General features: G+C 38.1%; 1 protein-coding gene across 1 annotated transcript in view; it reads left to right on the top strand.

Annotated features, from left to right (window-relative positions):
• Positions 1-5,460: 5,460 nt before the first annotated feature.
• The window catches only part of cdh11 (cadherin 11, type 2, OB-cadherin (osteoblast)), a 60,573-nt gene continuing 43,821 nt past the window's right edge, over positions 5,461-22,212 (top strand). The window contains exon 1 of the mRNA XM_084403619.1: positions 5,461-5,955. The gene's annotated coding sequence lies outside the window, so the exon portion shown is untranslated. The remainder of the gene's footprint in view (positions 5,956-22,212) is intronic.

Here is a 22,212-nt window from a genome sequence, read left to right as displayed (position 1 = left end):
AGTGTTGGATAAACTAATTTTTACTAAATGCTTGCCTGGGGCCGAGACCTAGTTTTCATCAAAGTATAATCAACATCATAGAGCTTACTGGAACTAGTTTATTCCTTGTGTCATTTCAGGGCCATGCTCACACGACTGAAGCATAACAACCAAATTGCTTGAAACAATAAAAGAAGACTACCCGGGGCTATAAGTCAGAGCATGTGTGCTGGTCTCTGATAAATTGTCTAAATAATAAATTCAATGCAATGCCATTTTGTTGATTAAAAAATAATAATAAGAAGAAAATAAGTGTGCTACTATGTCTTTTTTATTCATATAACCCTAAAGCTCACATCTGGAGAATGTCATAAAGCTGAGAATATGCTGAATTAGTCACTAATTTGAGAAAAATGTTAGCAAAATATTGAAATAAGTGCTAATGATGTTCTGCTAACACCATATTTGTATTGCCTGGGTGATCCATTTTTTATAGCATGGTATCATTCTCCTTGTATGCCCTCAGAAGTGGTCTCGGGGTATCATGCTTCTTGTGATCAGATTAGTGGGTGACACATGGCCGAGGGGCTGGGGAGACTCCATGGCATCCAGTAGACAAAACCCCATTGGGTTCAATCCTATTTACCGGATATCACCAAAGCAGCAGGAGCCCTCCGTATGGTGGCAAAGATTCCCATTTGAGCCCAGCAGCCTGTTTCCTTTCCATTAGCTGCTGCAGAACAGCCCCATTCAATTACATCCGCTATACCTGCCAATGTCCTGCACTCATTGCCAACTGTCCAAAGCAGACCTAACTTTTACCAATTTAAATTTAGGGACTGTAAGCAGCAAATAGAGAGTAGAGTGGCAATACTTAGCTTGACTTGCAAACAAATTTAGCCATCAATTAAAACTCTGTCATTACTCATCCTCATGTTGTTCCAATGTGTGTGAATTTCTTTCTTCTGTGGAACACATAGGAAGATATGTTGAGAGCTGTTTAAGCTGTTTTTGCACATTCACTTTAAGTCAATGGGGTCCAAAACAACATTGGATTGGACCCTATTGACTTTCATTGTATTTCTTTTTTCTTTTGAGGGGTGTAACGGTACATGTCTTTGTCCCGAACCAACACGGTACGGATGTCACCGTTCAGTGCATACAGTCACAGGCCATCCAATCCAGTCCAATCTCAGTCCGTCTAGGCCTAGGGCAAGGCAGGAAACCTCTGTTGAATGTGCATGACCTTTGAGCCCTCAGATGGCATTGCATGAGAAACCGTCTTGCTACTCTGTTAAATATATCCACATGGGCTTGGGAGTTCTTTGGAAAGCCATTTTCACCTAACACAGTCTGCCGCTGCATCAAGAAATGCAACTTTAATCTCTGTTATGCAAGAAGAAAGCTATACATCTGTTCAATGCAGAGATGCTGCCAAGTTCTCTGGGCCTGAGCTCATCTCAGATGGTCTAAAATACAGTGGAAATGTGTGCTGTGATCAGATGAGTCCACGTTTCAGCTTGTTTTTGGGAAAAAAAAACTGACTTTGAGTTCTCAGTCCCAAAGATGGAAATGATCATCCAAACTTTTATCAGTGACAGGTGCAAAAGAAAACATCTGTCATGGCATGGTGGTGCATTAGTGGAAAAGGAATGGGTGACTTGCATTGTGTGAAGTTGCCATTGATGTGGAGGCAAATATTAAGATTGTACAGAGACATAAACTGCCATCAAGATAACATATTTCCTGGGAAGCAAGACAATGCCAGGCCTCATTCTGCACATGTTAAAACAGAGTGGTTTCTAGACACTCTACACTGTAGAAGGGATGTGCTTGACTGCCTGCCTGCAGTCCAGATCTGTCTCTCATTGAAAATGTATGGCACACAATGAAAAGGAGAATCAGACAACGAAGACCACAGACTGTTGAGCAGCTGTCTTGTATCAGGCGAAAAATCAGGCAAAAATTCCACTTGCAAAACTTCATCAAGCAGTATCCTCAATTCCCGAACATTCAAAAAGTATAAATATAAGGAAAGGTGATGTGACGCAGTGGTACTCATGCCTCTGTCCCAACTTTTTTTGGAGTGTATTGCAGCCATCAAAATCAAAATTTGTTTATATTTACAAAATGCACTTGAAAATCTTTTCTTTGTACTTTTGTCAGTTAAATAAAGGTCAATGGTTAATAAAGGTTAAATCATAGATTATTGATCCTGGATATTGTGGTAGTACATTTAAGAAGTGTGTGTGTGTGTGTGTGTGTGTGTGATATACAGTATATATACATTTAAGAAGCATTTGTCGGTGTACGCTGTCATTTAGAAGACAAAGGTTTCTGTAGAAGTTCTTTGTGTTCTTTTTAAAGAATTCTCCGTCGCTTAAATGACACCGAGAGCTTTCCTTATTAGCATATATGCCTGAGAGTGAAACTGTCATCCAGCTGCACCAGCAATTAGCCAGTTTCATCATAAAGACTCGTATCAGCAGAAAAAAGTAATCATTTGCAGTAATGTGAAAGACCTTCCTCATGATTTCCTCATTAAATTATTCATAGAGCTTCCTCTTGCTTGTATATTTTCCATTTAGAATGACAAGGTTCATTATAAAGATGAAGCTCCTGACATATTTTTGTGTAACTCTTTTTACGGGGTCTTTTCTGATTTTCTGGAACAAAACCGCACACTCAAGTAATGGAACACAAGTGAGAAAAGAGTGAGAATAAAGGATGAAAAAAGACTTTCAGACTTTACAAAGCAAGATTAAGAAGTAGAGTGAGAAAAACATGACTGTTTGTTTGCTTTGTTCACTGTCTATCCGTATCTCGTCTGATGTGACATGGCCTGATAAAGAGCAAGGACCCCATGTTTCCAGAACCACCTAAAGTAGAAAGGAGGCACCCCACTTGCAACCATATCTGTGGAGAATCTCTTAAAGAAAATAAAGCGAGCTTTCTCTGATGAGCACCTCCAACTGATAAGGTGTCAGATGCACCACTCCATTACTGTGACTGAGGTTGTTCTGTTTTTCTTTCATTTGAACCCCCACAGCAATAGAGTGAGTAATCAGCTCCTCTCCGTGCTCTGTGCGAAGACCCCTGCCAGGTCTCTGATCCACCAACAGATATCCGTGTCTCTTAATGGATTAAAATAGGGTTAAACTAAATGGATATTATATCAAAGAGTGCATGTGTCTGGCTGCTTCCTCTGTTTTTGCAGAGAATATGTGATCAAAACAACACAGAGAAATAATAGTCCTGAAGTGTGTCGGAATCCAAGCTGTGGTGGAACATGTTTGATTCAGCTGCTGGGATGCACATTGGCATGGGTGTCTGATTTTATTTACCCAACTGTGCCCCAGTAAGACCATGCAATTGGTATTGGCAGTCATTTGTCTGAGTGAATGAATGATACAACAACAAAAGACATGTGCATCTTTGTTTTTTTAGAGTATTAAATGGTGGCTTAGCAGGGTTTTTTATAATGTGTGACATCAAAACATTGTTGCCACTGTCATTTAATCTCTGGTGGAAAGTTAAGACAAACTGTATAAAGCGTGCCATAGAATCCTTGACAGGCTCTACTCAGATTTAAAATTGTCCGATGATGCATGCTATTGTGATACGGAAAGGCAAAGCAAGACGTTTTCCTTATGTGACGGCTAATTTGTGCCTCCAAGGAGCCTGATTAAAAACTGACATGGATCTGATTGCTCTGCCATCCTGAGGTAACACTGCCAACGTTGTCGCTCTCCTTTTTTTTTCTGTGCTTTTTTTCTATTCCATCCACATCACCGCCCTCCTCTTCTACTTCTCTCTCTCACACACTTCTTTAAACCAGCCTTGGCTGAAGCGACCGTGTGAGCAGTGAATCCATTACCCGAGCGACAGCTCAATTCAATTATTAGACGGGCTAATAATCTGACTGAATTGATTGTTCACTATATCCCCAGTCAAATGGCTGATGGAGAGAGGATCATGTTTGGGATTGCCTTAAAGACAGGAATAGAGCACATGCTGAATATGACCCGGAGCTTTTCTTAATGAACACTACTCTTCCTCAATCTGTGAGGGTGGAACCCCAAACCATAAATACGCCAAAGAATTTTTTTTTTTTTTAGCGAACGACCAGTATTGTCTTCCATTATTAGAACGTTGTTGCAAAAACAACACAGAGCAGAAGGAAGAAAATGATTTTCATCCCATTAAACTCAACATCTAAACTGAGTGTTTTGCATTTCTCTTTATAGACTTCAAATGGGATTCTGAATAGTGATATTAGATCGGTTTTATTTTCAGCATGATCCACATACACAGAAAAAGAAACTCTCCTGCCTCAACCTTATGCCACAAATGGAAAAAGAAGTGGGTCAAACTACAGTTTCAGTGGACTACCAGTTCCAATCAACAAAGCACAATGGTAGGAGTAGACATTCCAATTAGCAGGGCAGTAATGGATACCATAATTATAGACCTACCCTACAATTAAGCTCTGACATGATGACCAGAGTAATGGTCTTACAACATAATGACCTATTTCCAAAATGAGTTTTTCTGAGCATAGTGCTGTGATTTTATGTATGTAACACTGTATTCATTGTTAAAAATTGTGTTACTCTAAAAGATAAAGTCAATTTTGAAATAGGGGAAACTGTAGAGTGTTGTAATATGAGGTAAGTTGTAACTCACCTGTATACCTTCAAAATACAGCATGGCTTTTGAGTTTATTGCTTATAGAAACGGTTAGGCCGTATTAAAAATACCATGAACTTTTTTTTGTTTGTTTTGAAGCATTATTTTATTACATTTTTTTTGCACATTAATTTACTGTTATACGAGATAAATAACAGACATTGTGCAATGATATTAACAGGTGTTTCTTTCAGTGCTGTTACTTAGAACAGCTTTAAAGTTATATTGACCTATCAGAAGTCACAGCCATAGCTATTTGTTATATAATTTAATAACACCCAAAACATGTTACAAACAAAACAACAAATAATTAAGATAAAATATTTTATCAAATATTTTATATAGGCTAATATTATTTGTTTTTGTTTTTATTAAAATGTTTTATTAACATTTTAATTAAAGTGGAGAACGTGACTATCTTGTTACTAAAAATTAAAAGTTATTGACAATATCAGAAATATGGAAATATTATATCAAAGAGAAAAAAAAAAGTAAACTTACAGAAACAAAACAAAATATGTGCAGTCCCTGGTTTTCCATATGGCTGTCTTGTCAACTAAATAAAACAAACTAAAGAGGGTTAGAGATACTGCGAGATTAATAGAGATAGCTGAAATCTTCATTCGTTTTATCAGCTGTATTTCTCAATGAGAATTGTGTCACTTTTTATATTATTTTATTTTATTTTATTTTTTTATTGAAACGAGGAGGTTGTTCAATCCCCAGTGGGGGCTCAGCTTTCCTCCGCCTGTTTTGATTGGAGGAGGATTTTAGAGGCCGGTTTAACAGTTGCGTTGGCCGCTCGCTTCGGATGGGACCGCGCGACAGGACAGATGAGAAACTGCTTCCATCTGGAAACGCAGGGAGAGAAGGAGGGTTGACTCGACACAGTCACCGGCAGTAAGACACACACATCCTACTTTCGTTACATCGCACCGGTAATCATCATTCCGGCTGTGGAGGAGCAGAGCGAACGTGCGCGCAGAACAGTTGCACCTGACTGATCGTGGACATACCTCAGTTTTATTTCACCAGTCTTCATTTAACATTTGCTTTCGTTACTTGAAGAAGGGGAAAGAAAAGAAAGAAATCAACCGGGCTTTTACGTTTTCCTTCAATTCTGGGAGAGGACTTTTCCAAGGAGGACCCTGCGTCTGGAGTGCTAATAGCCTTCACAGACTGCTCTTGTTGGATGTTGATTGTTGGTCAAAGAGAAGAAGTGGCTGCGTTTAGCCGCTGTTGGGACCACCACTGGACAACCGGTGTCGTGTCTGAAAGTGTTCAAAGGTAGGAAGTGATGATGGTGTTTATGACAGAAATGCGCATCAACGCTGGACTGCAAGAGCTGGCTTCAGAGGAATGGAGAGGACGGGTCAGCCGTTCTCACCTAAGCTTTTCTCCATCCCTCAGTAGACAGCTCTTTTGCAGTGACTGCACACCTATTGTAAACCATGCACACTTTAGTCAGTTGCAAATGTGAGCGCTTCTGATGACAATCAGAGGAGCGTTTTGCTTTCGTAGACAGTTGGACCATGGAGCTCAGCGAGAAGCTCAACTTTTAGTTTTTAGCTGCTCCTCACGATAATGAGCACGACGTGGTGGAGATGCATTGCGTTCCACTGAGCCTGAGCAAAAAAAAAAAAAAAAAGGGGAAAAAGATGATCATAAAATCACGTTTTATTCTATAGGCTATTAGCTAGTGCAAAAAAAAAAAAAAAAAAAAAAAAAAACCCGCCAGTTCTATTTTATGTGGTTATACGACGTCGTCATTACCTTAGTTTAGGCTCTTTAATTTATTTTCGTGACTTTGGCAAGATATTTGTGACTGTCGATCATCGAGAGTGCTGTGAACAACTTTCCATGCAGCTCTAATATAGCCTAATATCCAGAATACCGATTCCATCTAGTGCACAGTGCAGTCATGGTGTCCGCTGTTTGTTTATTAATGTATTTATTCAAGAATATTTTTTATTTTATTTAGGCTTTAGCCTACAAGTGATGAGGCTTTCCCCCGTCACGAGCTTTTGGTTTGTAGAAAGGAATGCGCGTCGCCTGTCGCTGGAGTGAATCCACAACGCCTCAGCATTCACGGCGGGGAATGGAGGAGTCGTGAGGGTGGTGAGAGAGTACAACCCCGGGCATAAAAACAGTCATATACCCCCCATTGTGAGAATCACACCATGAATCATTACACAAACCCGTTATGAACAATATCAGCTCTGTATTGCTCTGTAGGACACGCAGAACTTGTCAAGATAGTGAGTGATTCAGTGAAGCGAATTAGTGCGTATGTGTGTTTGGATCGGAGTGCTAAGGATTTTACATTTGTAAATTAGGTTAGATTTATATATATATATATATATATATATATATATATATATATATATATATATATATATATATATATATAAATGTGTTGTCAGACTCAATGCAATGTGATAGGTATACGATTGCAAGATGTCTGTGACTTTGTGGCAGTTACATCTAGGCCTAACAAGAGATATGGAAAGTATACAAATATTAAACAAAGACAAAGTCCAATCTTCCTATTATCAGCAATCCAATACTTAGAGATAAATGTGTGGGTATTATTATTATTTTTAACAACAACAATCATTTAATAATATTAATAATGATGATGATGATGATGATGATGATTGAAGAACACCATGCATGCTCACATGTATTCAATAGAGGGTGCTGTTGTTCTTTTCAGTCCTGGCCCAGTTTGCTTACCACAGTTTTGTCTCGGAGGGCCACTCAAAAAGATTGAGCGCCACCGTCTGTGTTGCTCATGCTCCCCAGGGATGCAGAATTCAATCTAGCAGAGGCTCTGGCTAATGCTGTGGCACTTTGTCAGGATTAACATCTTTCTAGTCAGTGGCTTCTGTTACCTTTGGTGTCACATTACCACCTTGGAGTTGTGTGCAGGGAGAAAAAATGAAGCCCCGGTATCTTGCTCTTGCATTGTGCTGGGTGCTGCGCTGCTCCAGTCCCACATCACTGCGGGTCGATAGAGGAAGAGACTCAGTCATTTTCAACAAATAAAGGCATTTGTTATAGTGACTTGTGAAGCTTCTCAAAGAGCCCTTTTTTTCCACCACCAGTCACATCCAAACAAGGCCGGGAGACCTTTTTTGCTGAGTTTAATTTTCAATTAAAGAATAGAATACCTCAGCTAGAACTGATTTTCGGAGCTCATCTGATCAGTCCACATTCTGTGAGGGAGCATTTAATTATAGGTTTCATTAAAGCAGATCTTTTGAAAAGCAAAAGCGAACTTACGATTAAACAAACAGTGCTTTTGCACATCAATTGGGCTTTGGTGAAAAAAAAAAAAAAAAGAAGTAAATTAATCTCCACACTTATAAATTCGGTCATGTTCATGCATGAAGAAAGTCTTTCCGATTCTGCTGGCAGCCTCCTCGGCAGTTTGGTCTCATTGTGGTGGTTTCTACTCACGCGCAGAATAATGATGATTATACCAGCACTTGGACAGGACCAAGTGGGTTCGTGCCAACTGTCTCCAGTGTAGGAATCTCATGCCATCTGTTAGTGACCTTGGAACACATAAATACATTTTTCTGACTGGTGGCTTGGTACTGTATGATAACTCCACACTTTCTATTGTATAAAGTTTTTTTTTTTTTTTCTTAGGGATTGCTTGGCATCCCTCATGCAGACGCCAAGCATGCCTAAAAGTACTTAATTTAATATATACATATATATATATATATATATATATATATATATATAGATTGTTTGGATGGGGGCCTTCATCTTCAACTGTGAAATGTTTTTTTTTTTTTTTACAAAGAGTCATGAAGAGAGTCTACAATTACCAGTATGAAATACGGTGGATGAAATATGGCAACAGGAGAATAAATTGGATGCGGACTTTTTTTTTTTTTTATAAAATACTTATTAATAGAGTATTTGACACAGTGGAGAATTATAGCTTCATTTATACAAAGCAGCCTTCATGCTGAACGTGGTTGCTCTAATCACTGCGTGGGTGCTGCAAAACATCCATTCACCCTTATGAGGAGCAATTAGCAAAGCAGAAAATCATACACCCTTTTATATGCTAACTTTTCTTTCTTTTCTTTTCTTTCTTTCTTTTCTTCTTTTAATGCCTTACTTTATAAGGCGGTGCAATGACAAACATAACTCATCATTCATGATCTCACGACTGATGCAGTGGGGAGATGTTGAGATTGTGTAAAAAATGCCTAATGGACAACACCTGAGAGGATCTTAGTGATACAGATATTTGTGAGGACTGAAGAATTGATATGAACAGTGTGAGATGAGCAACCACATTGTGTCAGGTGCAGTTGGGTGTTTTTTGTTTTATGAGATTTGGTGTGATATGTTATCTAAATGTTGGCAATCTGAAGCCAGTTTATAGTGCCGCTCTCAAAAAGGCATTGGATTATGAATGAATACATCAAGAATGCATTGTGAATTTGCTGCCAACGGTATGGCTTGCTGGTTTTACTAGGCTTCACTGTTAATATTCTTCATTTACTCTGGATAGCCTGGAGTGTGACAAGCCAAGTAGATTTTGTCAAAGCAGTTTGGAAATCCTTTTTTTTTTTTTTTTCTGATGTCAAGACCATTCTTTGATCTAGCACTATATCATAATACTGTTTTTTTAACCTTTGCCTTTGAAGACCATGATGTAACTCAACCTTCTTTGACGGTTGCATCCTTTATTCTTTTATGGATGAAAATATGTAGAGAACGTACAGCACATATTTACAAGTTATTAAATTCCATTGGTGTTCTCATGCTTGCATTTCTTTTGAAATGCAGAAAAGTAGAATGCAGTCATTAAATTAATTTATTACAAAATACTTTTTATATATTTTATTTTGTTGAGGGACTATCAAGCACAGATTTTATTTGTATTTGTGGTATTACCTCACACATGGAATTGTTAATGGTAAGCTAGTACATTTAGGATTGCCATTATCTGTGTGGTTTGACGTTTGGTTTGATATTTTTTCTTAATCTATTAAGTCATATCTGTGAAATTAAATCTGTTGACTAATATTTAAACATGGTAATTTTTGCCATTGATATTTTATCCTATAGACCTAGTCATTAAAAAAACTTCTTGAAATATAGTTTTTGCTGAAATTAAACCAAAATACCAAATCATGCTGCGTTCTCAAAGAGATGACCTTTAGAAAGAAAGCACTGGTCATAAGTGATGTGACTTGGGTATATGGCCAGTAATAGGCCTGATTCTTTTCTCAGACTTGCTTGGCCGCAAAACAGCAGATAACATTATCCTGAACCCATTTCCACACAATGCAATTAGACATGAGACGTGTAACCTTTTCTTCAGTAATGCATCCTAAGACAGAAGTGCTTTAACACCCCCTCCCTCTTTTTTTTACTCTCAGTTTGAATTCAAGTCGTAATACCAATAATACACGTGATGGGTTAGATAAAGTAAGCACAGGATTTATTTATTTTTATTCCTCACATAACGTACTACACATAAAGGTGAAAACATGTGGTTGCATTAATATGATTTTTTATGTATTAGTTCTTCCTGTCCTTCCAAGAAATCCTGGAAGTAAACAAGTAGCTTATTTGTGAGTCCCGATACCAGCCATCTGGTTAGTGTTGCTAAGGGTTTGCAAAGGTTTACAACTCTTCCTTTTGGAATGGGAAAGAGGTTGGAGGATGAACTGATCTGCAATGACATGCTCCATTACTCCTTCTTTGCATCTGCAATAAAGCTAATTGTCGGGTTTCCCATGTTTAAGCCCAGCGTTGCCACAATGCACATTCACACTAATATTCAAGACACTGAAGACAATGAGCATGGGCTGCAGTTCTCGCAGACCAATCAGAAAGAGCACACCGGCACAAATGGATCAACAAATACCCCCCTCCTGTTCCTTCTGAAAGTGAACTAACATCTTTTAATTTATAGTTCAACCATAGCCTGCAATCAGAGCGTTAAGTGCTCTAGGTTCATTATCGGGTGGCATATGGTGATGCATATGCATAATACACTAATACTTACTCCAACTCTGTCCTATCTATCACTGTGCTATAGGCAATGTATGATTTTGTGCAATTAAACTTTTCCCTGAGATACTCATTGTTCTTTTGTCTATTTAAGTCTTTGAATATAATGAAACAATAGGGATGAACACACACAACCTGATCGTTGTAATTTCGCATAACGTGTATTGGAGGGTCTCTAAATGCGTGGGGTGCGTAAATCACAGTGTTTTTCTGTCTTTAAATGTTTATTTGTTGCCTCACCAGCCTAGAAATTACCAGAACAAAAAGGAAAAGACAGAGAATGGCAGTCATGATGACAGCGGCTAATGTCTGGCATTTGTCTCCGTAGCTAGTTGTCTCTTAAGGTTTGCAAGAGCCACACCATCACATGGGTTTTTGTAGCAACGTTCAAGTGGCTTATTGTTTCCTACTTAATGGTAATGAATATTGCTGCAGATTGTTGAAATGCAGAAAAACAAAATAGTAAAAGGAAATCTCTTAAAATTAGCTCACTTTAAGACATGAGGCATGAAATTGGATTTTGAGTTTGCTGTAGAGAGAAAGAGAGAGAGAGAGAGAGAGAGAGAGAGAGAGAGCATTGCTGTTCTCACAGTTCAGTGCTTCTCTCATTGCTTGCTGTCCTTTTACTCTGTTGTATTTCCTCAGAGCAGCTGCCTCACCTGTTCTCAATATTTAATGTGGTGGAGGGTCTTTTGGGCTTGTAATGAAGTGGAGGTCAAGAGCTTCCTCCAGCTTCTTTCCTCCAAACTGGCCCTGTAAATGTCAGACGGGCTGTGAGAAAACAGTCTGAACTTTCCCCCGTCTATCTCAGTCAGTCATCTCGTATTTCTCTTCATCACTGCCCACTCTTTTGCTCCCTCTATCTCCGCCAACCTTCGTCAGAATTCATCTCAGAGCCCTGGCCTCCACTCAGCCAAAGCCTGAGCTTTTTCCATGTTATATTACCACCTCATCAGCCTTTTTTTTCTGTCACTCATCTTCCTCTTTTTTTTTCTTATCTGATGAAAGACATGGAGAAAATCCTCCAAAACAAAATGAATTTGACACGTGTGGTTATGGATGGCCGCACAGGATGTTTCTTTTTGAACAGAGCTTTTTGTTTGTTTTGTTATTATTATTATTATTTTTGGACCCCAGAGGACACAGTCATTTCTTTTGAAAGAAAGACGCAACTCATCACCTCCCGGACTTAGTGTTTCAGTTTTGTACGATCCTGGCCATTTTGGTGGCCTCGATAACATATTCATCCCTTTAATCTCTATAAGCTGACAAAATGGTGTGTGAAGAATCAGGCTATGTTCCATTCCACTGACCATCTGATGGGCAGCCTTCTCTAAAGACCTGGCCACAATATTAGCGTCTGGCTGCTTCACTCAGAGAAAACAAGAGGTCCAAATCTAGCAGCACTGGGGCTTTGTCAACAGTGAATAACAAGCAGGCCAGTTACAACTCAGTTACCAAAAGAACAGTGGAAAAGGCTGTGAGTAACAACAACTCCCAAACGGTGAGAGAAAACTAGGTTTATGGAACAGATGATGTGGAAGATAAAAGAATTTGTTGAATAACCTGGTGGGCCAATATTTCAGGCGAGGTATGCGGATAAAGGCTCCCAATTTTTGTGTTTATACATAATAAGTAGGATAAATTGAGCTTGGGAGTTTAACAAGTGCGTCACTGATAACCTTCTGCTGTCCTTGGCATTCATAGCTTTGTACCCTTGATCTCCAAGGTCTCATATTAACTTTTGGATAGAAATCTGTCTCGAATGAATTATGATGCAAAAATAATCCCTGGGGTTTGTAATCAGTAATTTTGTTTACTTTAGCCAATCGCAGGGCCCCAGATCCAGGCTGTGATGTGGCCCTTTCTCTGCCAGGATCTGAAGACTTGAAAAGATATGTAAATGATATTAGTTTCTCTATTATACCTCTTAGCTTTTTTCTTCCTTCAGAAAATTATAATAGGACAAGATGCATGATTGATTAGATGTATTTATCTAAATTTAACTATCTGAAGAGCTCATTTCCTCAGAGGGAAATTGCAACTAAATTAGCAAGGATGATTTTTTTTAATGAAAGAAAGAAAGAAAGAAAGAAAGAAAGAAAGAAAGAAAGAAAGAAAGAAAGAAAGAAAGAAAGAAAGAAAGAAAGAAAAATATGTATGAACTCAATTGGGTTGGAACATCTGGTGTTCTAAAACTCTTTTGACTTGATATGCTAATCAAATTTTTTTTTTGTCAAAAAAAAGAAAAAATGCTCAAAAGAGTAGTGGGACAGTCCCAGCACATGTTCTCGGTTCCTGCTTTTCCTTCCTATTGACGTTTTAAAGAGAGGGGCATTCAGTCAGCCCATCTCTCGAAACGTTATTTGTGTCATTTTCGTTTTTAACCTTGAGATCAACAAAAATAGCATGGAATGAGTGAATAATTTATTTAGTTCTGCTTCTAGTGGCTGGGTTAAGGGGAAGCGGTTTGGTCACAAAGGCATACATTTGTAAATGAGGCAGATAAACCTTTGGGTAGACAAGGAGCGTTTTGTTTGACACAGGAATTCTGTTGTTGGCTGTTTTGGTTGTCAAGTACTCTGGGAAGGCAGGATGTGTACTGGACCTACAATGGGCCTTTCAGCTAAGCATCTCAGATGCACGGCGATGCTGTCCCGCCTCCTTTCACAGTGCCCTAATCTCTTTATCAGGCAGCCACAATGGCGGATTCAGTCTTCAGCCTTGCCGGCGAGATCAAGACCAGGAGGCAGACGCTTCAAACTGACCAGCGTCTAACCTCAACCAGCCTCAAAGCACAAAGTTTTCACAAGTGCTCAAGGGTTATAGACACATTGAGAAAATGAAGAAGATATGGAAATCATGCCAACAACAGCCTGTACAAATATCAAATATTTGTATTTAATGTATCCTGCTCATCTGTAAATCTGCAGACGAATTCCCACTTTTTCTACTTCACCTTTCAATTTTAAATGTGGCTCCAGCAAAAAGTACAAAAAGTTAGTAACTGATGAATATAATAATACATTTCCTTTGAAAAAGATGACTAGTAGGGTATGGTTCTCTTTGTGTAACTTTATAAATTCTAAGTAAAGTTTTAGACATTTTCACTCTGATAATTTTAAACCTGTAAAATAAATTAGATTTTTCAGAGATTATTCAACTAATACATACTCACTCACCTTAATATATTTGATAAGATTTGATTGCCAGTTATTTGGAGTATTTGAATGTTTTCTGTAAAACTAACCAAAAAATTGTTTAATTAGAAATATATATATATATATATATATATGTATAAAATGAATTAAAAACATGAAAACCGAATGCACCAGAAAGGGAGTTTGTCCCTCCATCTAGTGGCCCATTTTTGTTTAGTGCCTGTCAATGTGTGTTTGCATCAGTAAACTCATTCACACTCCTGGAGCCAGCAGCACCCTCAGGAATCTGTCAGCGTTGCAGTGCTACCTCTGTAGCGCAGACATTGTCATTCCATTTGTGGGGCTGTTTGTCTTTGATGCAACAGCTTTTCTATTGCTTATATCCTTTCTGAATCATTCTTCACTCTCGCAATAGGAAAACGCATTAAGGCATATTAGGTTTGGCTGAATCACTGTAATGCCAAATTGCACTTAATTTCACACCTCTGTAAATTCTGTTGTGTCAGGAAAGCTCTTTTTAGACCTCTTTCTGTCACGGACAAGCTCTGCAGTAAATAGTTTGGGGCCTCAGGGACTCGTCCAGCCTAAGGTTTTAATTGTTATAATTTAATGCAGGGGTGTCCACATCCTGTTGACCCCTGTTTGCTGGGCTTTGTAGGTTACAGTGAAGGCAGAAATAATTTCCAGCTGCCTGACATTGTGGGTGGCCCATGGGTGGACAGTCTTTTTAGGAAAGCAGCCGTTTCCCTTTCTAATTAGGCTGTTGAACATTAGCACTACAACTGTTAGAGGAGAAGGGAAGTAATGGCCTTTTCAGTGAGAACGGTAAAGGGTTGTACACTGCTTGTCACTTCCACAAGGACACAGGGCTCGTGAAGGCCAGCAAGGCGTTCATTAACATGACAGTTAGCCTTGGGTCGTAAACCCGAACCGACTTGTAATGGAGGAGCCCGGCCCCTGCTGAGCGACCAGGACAGTGCGGTGTCTAAACTAGAGACCACCCTCCATACAAATCCCACCACTCCCACGAAGAGCAAACAAGCTGTACTTCCTTCAACTGTCATGTAAAACACTGTCTTTCATTTTATGCCAGAAAGACCTGTTCCCATCCGCGCAGTCCTTTTCTTCTTTTGCCATTCGCCCATTCACCTTCTGTATGCTCCTCTCACCCCAGAGCAAACCATCTTTTCTTTGATGCCCACTCGCGTGATTGTTGACCTGACAGCTGTCTGTATTTGAATGGCTCTCCATGGTAACAGTCGGGAATGTGTGTATTGAAGTGCTAAAGCACTGACTGTGCTGCTTAGAGAGTATAATATCAGTTGCTTATGAATTGCATCATACACTTCTTGATGTTATGTCAGTTGTTACATACTTGTTGTTACATACCTTACATATACATATACATATACTTAGGGCTGGACAATAATTCAATATCCATATATATCGAGATATCATTTTTTTCAATAACGGTGATATGATTTTTAAACACATTTCCGATATATTTCAATATACATTACAGCATTTGTCACTGGCACTTTACATGTAACCCAAATAATCCATTAGTAATCGTATTGACGGCTTAATCAGACTGCAAAGCCTTCATGTAAACACGTTAATCGATCAGATTGAGCTTGATCCGAATAAAATAGATGGTTTATTTCTTTTCTAATCTGATCGAGAGAACATGTAAACACTTGATCATATTGACAACCGAAACTGAAAGGAATGCGCATGTGCAATGACGTAGAATAGCGTAATGACGCAAGAAACGAGTTGTTCTTCCTGTTGAATAGTGTCATATAAATGAGTTTCCCGGCATTCTGAAATTCTTCTCTCATTCCGCGTCTGTGAAGTGGAGCAGGACAACGTCCTACCAGTCCTAGTTTCCGATTCTCATCCACAGACGTGTGGTTTTGGCCGTGGGGAGGGGCATTTTTACTGCAGCACGCCACAACGACTCATGCTCATTGTCTCCAAATTATGACCAGAAACGGATAAATATTAAGTCTGCTGTTTAAAACAAATAAAGAACAAATGTATTAGAATGGTTATTATGCGCAAACATCGGGAAACTCTTTTGTGCAGTAAGCGCATGTCAAAAATATATATTCCGATTTGAAGCGGGCACATTGATCACTTGTTTAGCGTTCATGTAAACACCACATTCAGACTGATCAATCGGAATGAATTCAGGGTGTCATAAACACTCAACAATGTCCTTGCCCCAGCAACTTGTGGTTTTGTTGTTGATCACTCTTTTTTCTGTTTTCTGCAGCAACTCTGAGCACTTTTTATATTCTTTATCCTGGATGAAGCACTTTTTTTTTCAATCTATAAGAATAATATAATCAGTTTAAAGTTTCAAGATATTAATATTAATAAGTTGAGAGTCTTGCTTATTTGACAGTGATTTCACATTTCTTGTTTGGATGAAGGCTCAATACAAATAAAAGGTGACCATTAATTTATTTGTACCTTTTTTATTTTATAAAATATTATATAGTTTTATAGGAGGAGGTTTCATAGACTTGGCAAATTCATTTTTCAGAAGTTTGTAGGTACAGACATCCATTGTGGGCATTCTTGGCACTTTTTCTGAGGCTTTTATATTTTTCATATCGATATCGGAATTATATCGTATCGACGAGTTAAGAAATGTATTGTGATATAAACTTTGGCCATATCGTCCAGCCCTACATATACTAAAGTAATTCGACTCGACTTATTTCTTTATTCTGCTTCTCTCATTCATGCTTTGATCAGAACTGTAGCTGCTGAAATTTAAGAACCAAAGAATTTGCAATGCTTTTAGTGCCGAACTCTGCTGTGTTTTACACGGGGACAGATCAGGATGAGCCAGTGAGTGTGCATTGTTTCTCAGAAGTGTCTTAACACAGAATAGAGGCATGTGCGTCACCAAATAGGGGATTTCAAAAGCACTGCTGCGAGCAGCATTTGAAGCAGCGGAAATGGGAGATTTTGAGTGGCATGAAAGCTGACAATTCTATAAGTTCTTAACTTGGAGGTGTTTTTCTGTTTCTTAGGGTTATTTGGGGCACAGCGTATTGTCACTGGAAGTGGGGGATTGATAGAGAAGGCAGTAATTCTGGGTTGCAGACTTTTTTTTCTTTTTTTTTACCTGGATTTTAGGTCAAGTCAAGCATTATGTGTGCAGTGTTTTAAACAATGTGTGTGGTTTCAAAGCAGCTTCACAGAAAATGTTCAGACCTGGTATTATGATAATCATGGTAACATTTTGCTATCTGATCACTCCATAAACACTAATCTTTCCTGATGCGACCCACATGGTAAACCACTAAAAGAAGGGTTTTAAAGCTGCCATGTTTATAATTTATTTAAATCTCAAGACATATGTTTTTAGGCTAGATTTTATTTGATTTTAGTCTCTTATTATGCATATATCAATTTTTGTTTGAACTATTTTCTTGTTCTCTCGAGAAATTAACTTTAAAGGCGCTATATAAAAATACAGTTATTATTATTATTATATTCACAGCTTCGTTTAAAAGTGTAAGAATGTGTTTTTGTTTTTGGAAGATTTTAATACTTTTACTTAGCAAGGTGTGCACTAAATTGCTCAAAAATTACACTAAATATTTTACTGTTTCAAAAAATTTCTAAGTCAGATACATAATCTTCTTTTGAACTGTCTGATCTTCAAAGAATTATGAAAAAGAAATCACTGTTTCCAGTGTGTTTTGGGTTTTTTTAAGCACCAAATCAGCATATTAATGATTTCTGAAGGATCATGTTACACTGAAGACTGGAGTAATGAGCAATGTAGTAAAATTCAACATATCATCACAGGAATAAAATACATTTTAAAATATATTCATACAGGAAACAAATGTTTTTAATTGTAATACTATTACAATGTATTTTTGATCAAATAAATGCAGCCTTAGTGAGCCTAAGAAACTTCTTTCAAAAACAGCTCACTAGCTTATTGATATACGTACAATAAAAGTGTCTGCTAAGTGGATAATTGTAATTTGATAATTGTAACTTAATTGAAATAACAGCTGACCAGTTGTGATCGGGTCACCCAATGTGACAGGACCTAAGATGTTTAGGTAATAATGGAGAAAAAATATTATTGCAGTTATGCCTTCAAAACACTGTGATGAAAGATGTTATGAAGAGTCAATTTTTTTTTCCTTAAAATGTTTTTTTTTTTTTTTCTCCAGTGTGCGGTTTGCACAGCAGTGCCAGCCTTTTCCTAGTGAGCACCCTTAAGAAATTTCTAAATGCAGGTGGTGAAGAAAGCAGGCAGATGCTATCATTTATCACAACCCTTCTGTATGCAAGCGAAGCAAATCCTGAGGCTAAGAACAGAGAGAGAGGGACGAAAAAGAGAGCGATTTCCATGCCCGTTGAGGCCACGCTGACAGATATAGTCGCCTCTGAGATTAAATCAAATTCACAATGAACACATCTGATACTAACACAAAGCTCGACGAGAGCTACATTATTAACATTGGTATTCATTCCGTCATCCAGTTATTCCACCTCCCGTCCAGACTGAACAGAAAACGTTATTGCTTGGATGGAGGGTGCCTGGTGGGTCATTATGGGTCAGTGCAGGTGTCCCTGGAAATCCTGTTGGGTAGCTATTCACACTGAGGTGGTAAGACCCACTCGGACCATTTTCCCCCGGTCCCCGTCGTCTGTATGCTACAAACACAGTCGCTCAGTCCCTCCGTCGGAGGTGGCTTTTCAATTACTGAGCGAGGCTGCGGGGGAAAGGAGCTTGACAAAAGCCATGATATAAACCATTTATAGTGCGGCTCCATCATGGCCCCAATGCCAAAGCGGGCTGGACGGTTCATTTAAAAGAGAAATTAATCACACATGGTTTCAGGCACACAATAACAGATTATGACTGGCTAGTGGCACCTCACTGAGTCCAGGGATACAATTTTAAAAAGACACTTAAATCTGTGGAGAAATGCATAGAGTTTGTGCACCCCTTGAAAAAATGTAGGCCTATGAACTTACCATATTTCAGAGCTGCAGGTGAAGACTTTGTATGAGAGGGAGAGGTAAATAAAACTGCACAAATGTGTATTCAGTGTTAGTCAGTAATTGCCTAAAAATTGTGGTTCTACAAACTCAATTTTTCAGTAATATGACAATAGCTCAGCTCTTTTCAAAACATTAACAAGGAACTTTTTTTACCATTCGGTGTATTATTGAAAAACACATCACTGTATTTGTCATCATATTTTATTATGCCCACAGCTCTGGAGAAGAATGATCTGAGGCAAAACTCAAACAAGCACTGTCCTCTGTTGCATATCATTGAGAAGTCTGCATTGTAGTGAATCACTGTGCAATTAAATGATTCATTTTAACTCCTGTTACATCTTTTTGAGGTAATATGCTTAGTTTTGCTCTGTTATATTAGTATACAAGTAAACTTCCCTAGTGAAAAAAATAATAAAAAAAACCTTTCCCAAAATGTATTTAAAAAACATTTATTTCATATTAAGTATTTTACAAATCTATTAACATATTTACTGACAAATCGCTTGAGATTGATACAAATATTATAATTAAACTTTATGTGGAGTATTTCTTTACTGCACAATTTCTTAATATTAAGCCTAAAATGTGTTTAGTACGGATATATGAAAGTGAACCTAAAGTATACTTGCAATAGTTCTACTTTAGCACAATCAAATATACTTAAGTATATCTTTAGTTGGACCTCAGCATTATTTATATAATAGGATATTTATATAAAGTACATACATTTGTAAATGTATTTGTATTATACTCTGCATAAAATAAATGTATTTCAAATACATTTTAGTATATTTATTTTTCACTAGGTTTATATTATATTATATTACTTTATTTATTTTAATATTAGTACATATTAATATAAACTACTGTTCAAATGTTTGGGAACGGTTTTTTTTTTTTTTTTTTTTTTTTAGACAACTTTAATCAGCAAGGATGCATTAAATTGATCAAAAGTGACAGTAAATACATGTTACAAAAGATTTATTTAGTAAATAAATGCTGTACATCAATGAATCCTGACATGAATCCTGACATATGTAACATATCACAGTTTACACAGAAAAACAGTTAGCTAAGCAGCTAATCTTCATTGTAGTTAGCTACTTTTTGTAAGAAATCAAAACTTTTTTTTTAATAAAAAGGGTTTAGTATATCTACTAATTATATCTTTGCAATATACTGTTTCAAAGTAGCTTCCCCAATAGTGTATTACATTTTAGGTTACACACAATGTGTTCAGTGCAATATATTCTCTCATTATCACTGACTTCTTACCGTAACTATGGAAGATTACTGTGTCTATACAGTCAGAGTATGCGAGTCTAGGCTCACTTTCATTAAACCACTGGAATAATTCATTTTCATGAATTATTCCATATTGTAGTCTGCCTAATAATTGGGCAAATGATTGCGGAATGAAAAGAATGACAGTGAAGAGCCACTGAAAGACCGAACTGAAAATCAGAGTAGGACTGAGAAAAAGAAAGATGGAGGGTTGCTGGGCAAAATGACCAGGAAGCCATTGAATCTTAGCATGCCACAACTAATCAAGCATGATGGAGATTGTACGCATAAAGAACAGAACCCTTTATAATGCCGGAAATGACAGATTTAGTCATTAGCCACAGTATGGAGCACACATCGGGAGTGACATCTGCCTCTCCCCCAGGAGTGAGGGGTGTGAGAACCACTGCCTTGATGAATGAGGCTCAACTGCTGCCGATTAGCGGAGCGTCCATAAGTGGGTGAGATGCAGAAGCCAGATCGTCCTCTAAAAATCTCTTTCTCAGCAGCCCGGCCAGCAAGCTTTTTCAGTGACTGTTTACACTTGTGTTGCCTTTTAAAGATGTGTTTATTGATAATTCAAGCTTATTGATTATATTCTCTTTTTTTTTTTTTTTTGTGGAGGTTGTGGAGGGATTCCGTTCTCCTCAGGCCGTCTGAGCGAATGACTCAAATCCACATTGGGCATTCCAGGATGCATTTAGTATTCACGAACGCAGGCCAGAGCCTCTTTTAATTTGGCGGGCGACAGTGGGTGTATGTCAGCGCCCCTACCTCACCTCTGGCTACTGCGCCCCGAGGTAATGGCTGTTTAAAAGGAGGCGGCGATTATAATGGAAGCGTTTTTATCCCCTCCGGAATGGCTGCAGACTGTGACGCACGTCACTTGATATTCATTGGAGGCTGTCACAATGCATGCAGCTCAGGGCCTACTCTTATCAAGATAGCCATTCAGCTGCTCACAGCTTTTGACTGCTGAAAGAAATAGAGCAAAAAGAATAAATAACTCTGTAAATAAAATAAAATAAAAAGTGCATTCTATAGGTCACTTTCCAATGACAACGACCAAGGAAAGAAGAAAAATAGTACGTTCTTATCATAAGGAAAGGGGTGATGCCTTATCTCTGTGAGATGATGTTTCTTTCGTTTAGCTCCCGGCACCCATAATGCACTGCTAGCATGAAAGTTCAAGTGATAATTAATCACAAGGTTTATATTGACTGCTACATTATTATCCCAAAAAGTTCAGGAATTAAAAACGTAGCAGACTACCTTCAGGCTTATCTCATTACTAATGCTTGTTTCGGCTTGAAGACAGATAGTTTTTCAAGCGTCCTTTACTTATCTCCCAGCCTATCTAAATATTGGTTTATCTCCCATGTATCAATGGGCTCGTTGCATGGCCGTATTTTCTATTAATGATGATTTTATGAGAATGCACCTCGGCTACACAAACAGGGCATCAATGACGTGCAGGCACAAAGCCCCATTTAATAGCAATTTACAATTTTCACAGCTTGTTCTCCAGCTCTCTTCATTTTTAAAGATTTCTGTAAATAGATTACTACAATCAAATATGCTGCTGCACAAATCCTATTAGAAAGCACCAGAGTGGAGAAAATAATTTGCAGTTTGATGTGAAGAACTATAGACAAATAATAAAAACCTAATGATTTACAAAATTAGGGTCAGATAGGTGGAACTGCAATAATTCGATGAGCATACCGGGAGAAACATTGCATTTTTTATCAGATATACACAATAGCAAATCTGACACCAGTCCCGCAGAGGCTAAATGCATGTTGAAAGCATATTGAATTTCCCTCAATTGCAGGTTTTCGCACAGGTAATACGATGCACTAGGAGCCTCTTCTTCAAAATAAATGACAGTCAAGGAGGAAAAGTGGAGTGATTTAATTTGGCCTCGAGTCAGTTGATCGCCGGCAACGGAGGGTCAGTGACCTTTTTTCGGGGGAAATAAAGGACAGTCATTCTG

Source organism: Rutilus rutilus (genome assembly GCF_951802725.1).
Source record: "Rutilus rutilus genome assembly, chromosome: 3".
Taxonomy (NCBI): domain Eukaryota; kingdom Metazoa; phylum Chordata; class Actinopteri; order Cypriniformes; family Leuciscidae; genus Rutilus; species Rutilus rutilus.
The sequence above is the reverse complement of the archived record's forward strand: the minus strand, read 5'-3'. Positions and strand labels throughout refer to the sequence as shown.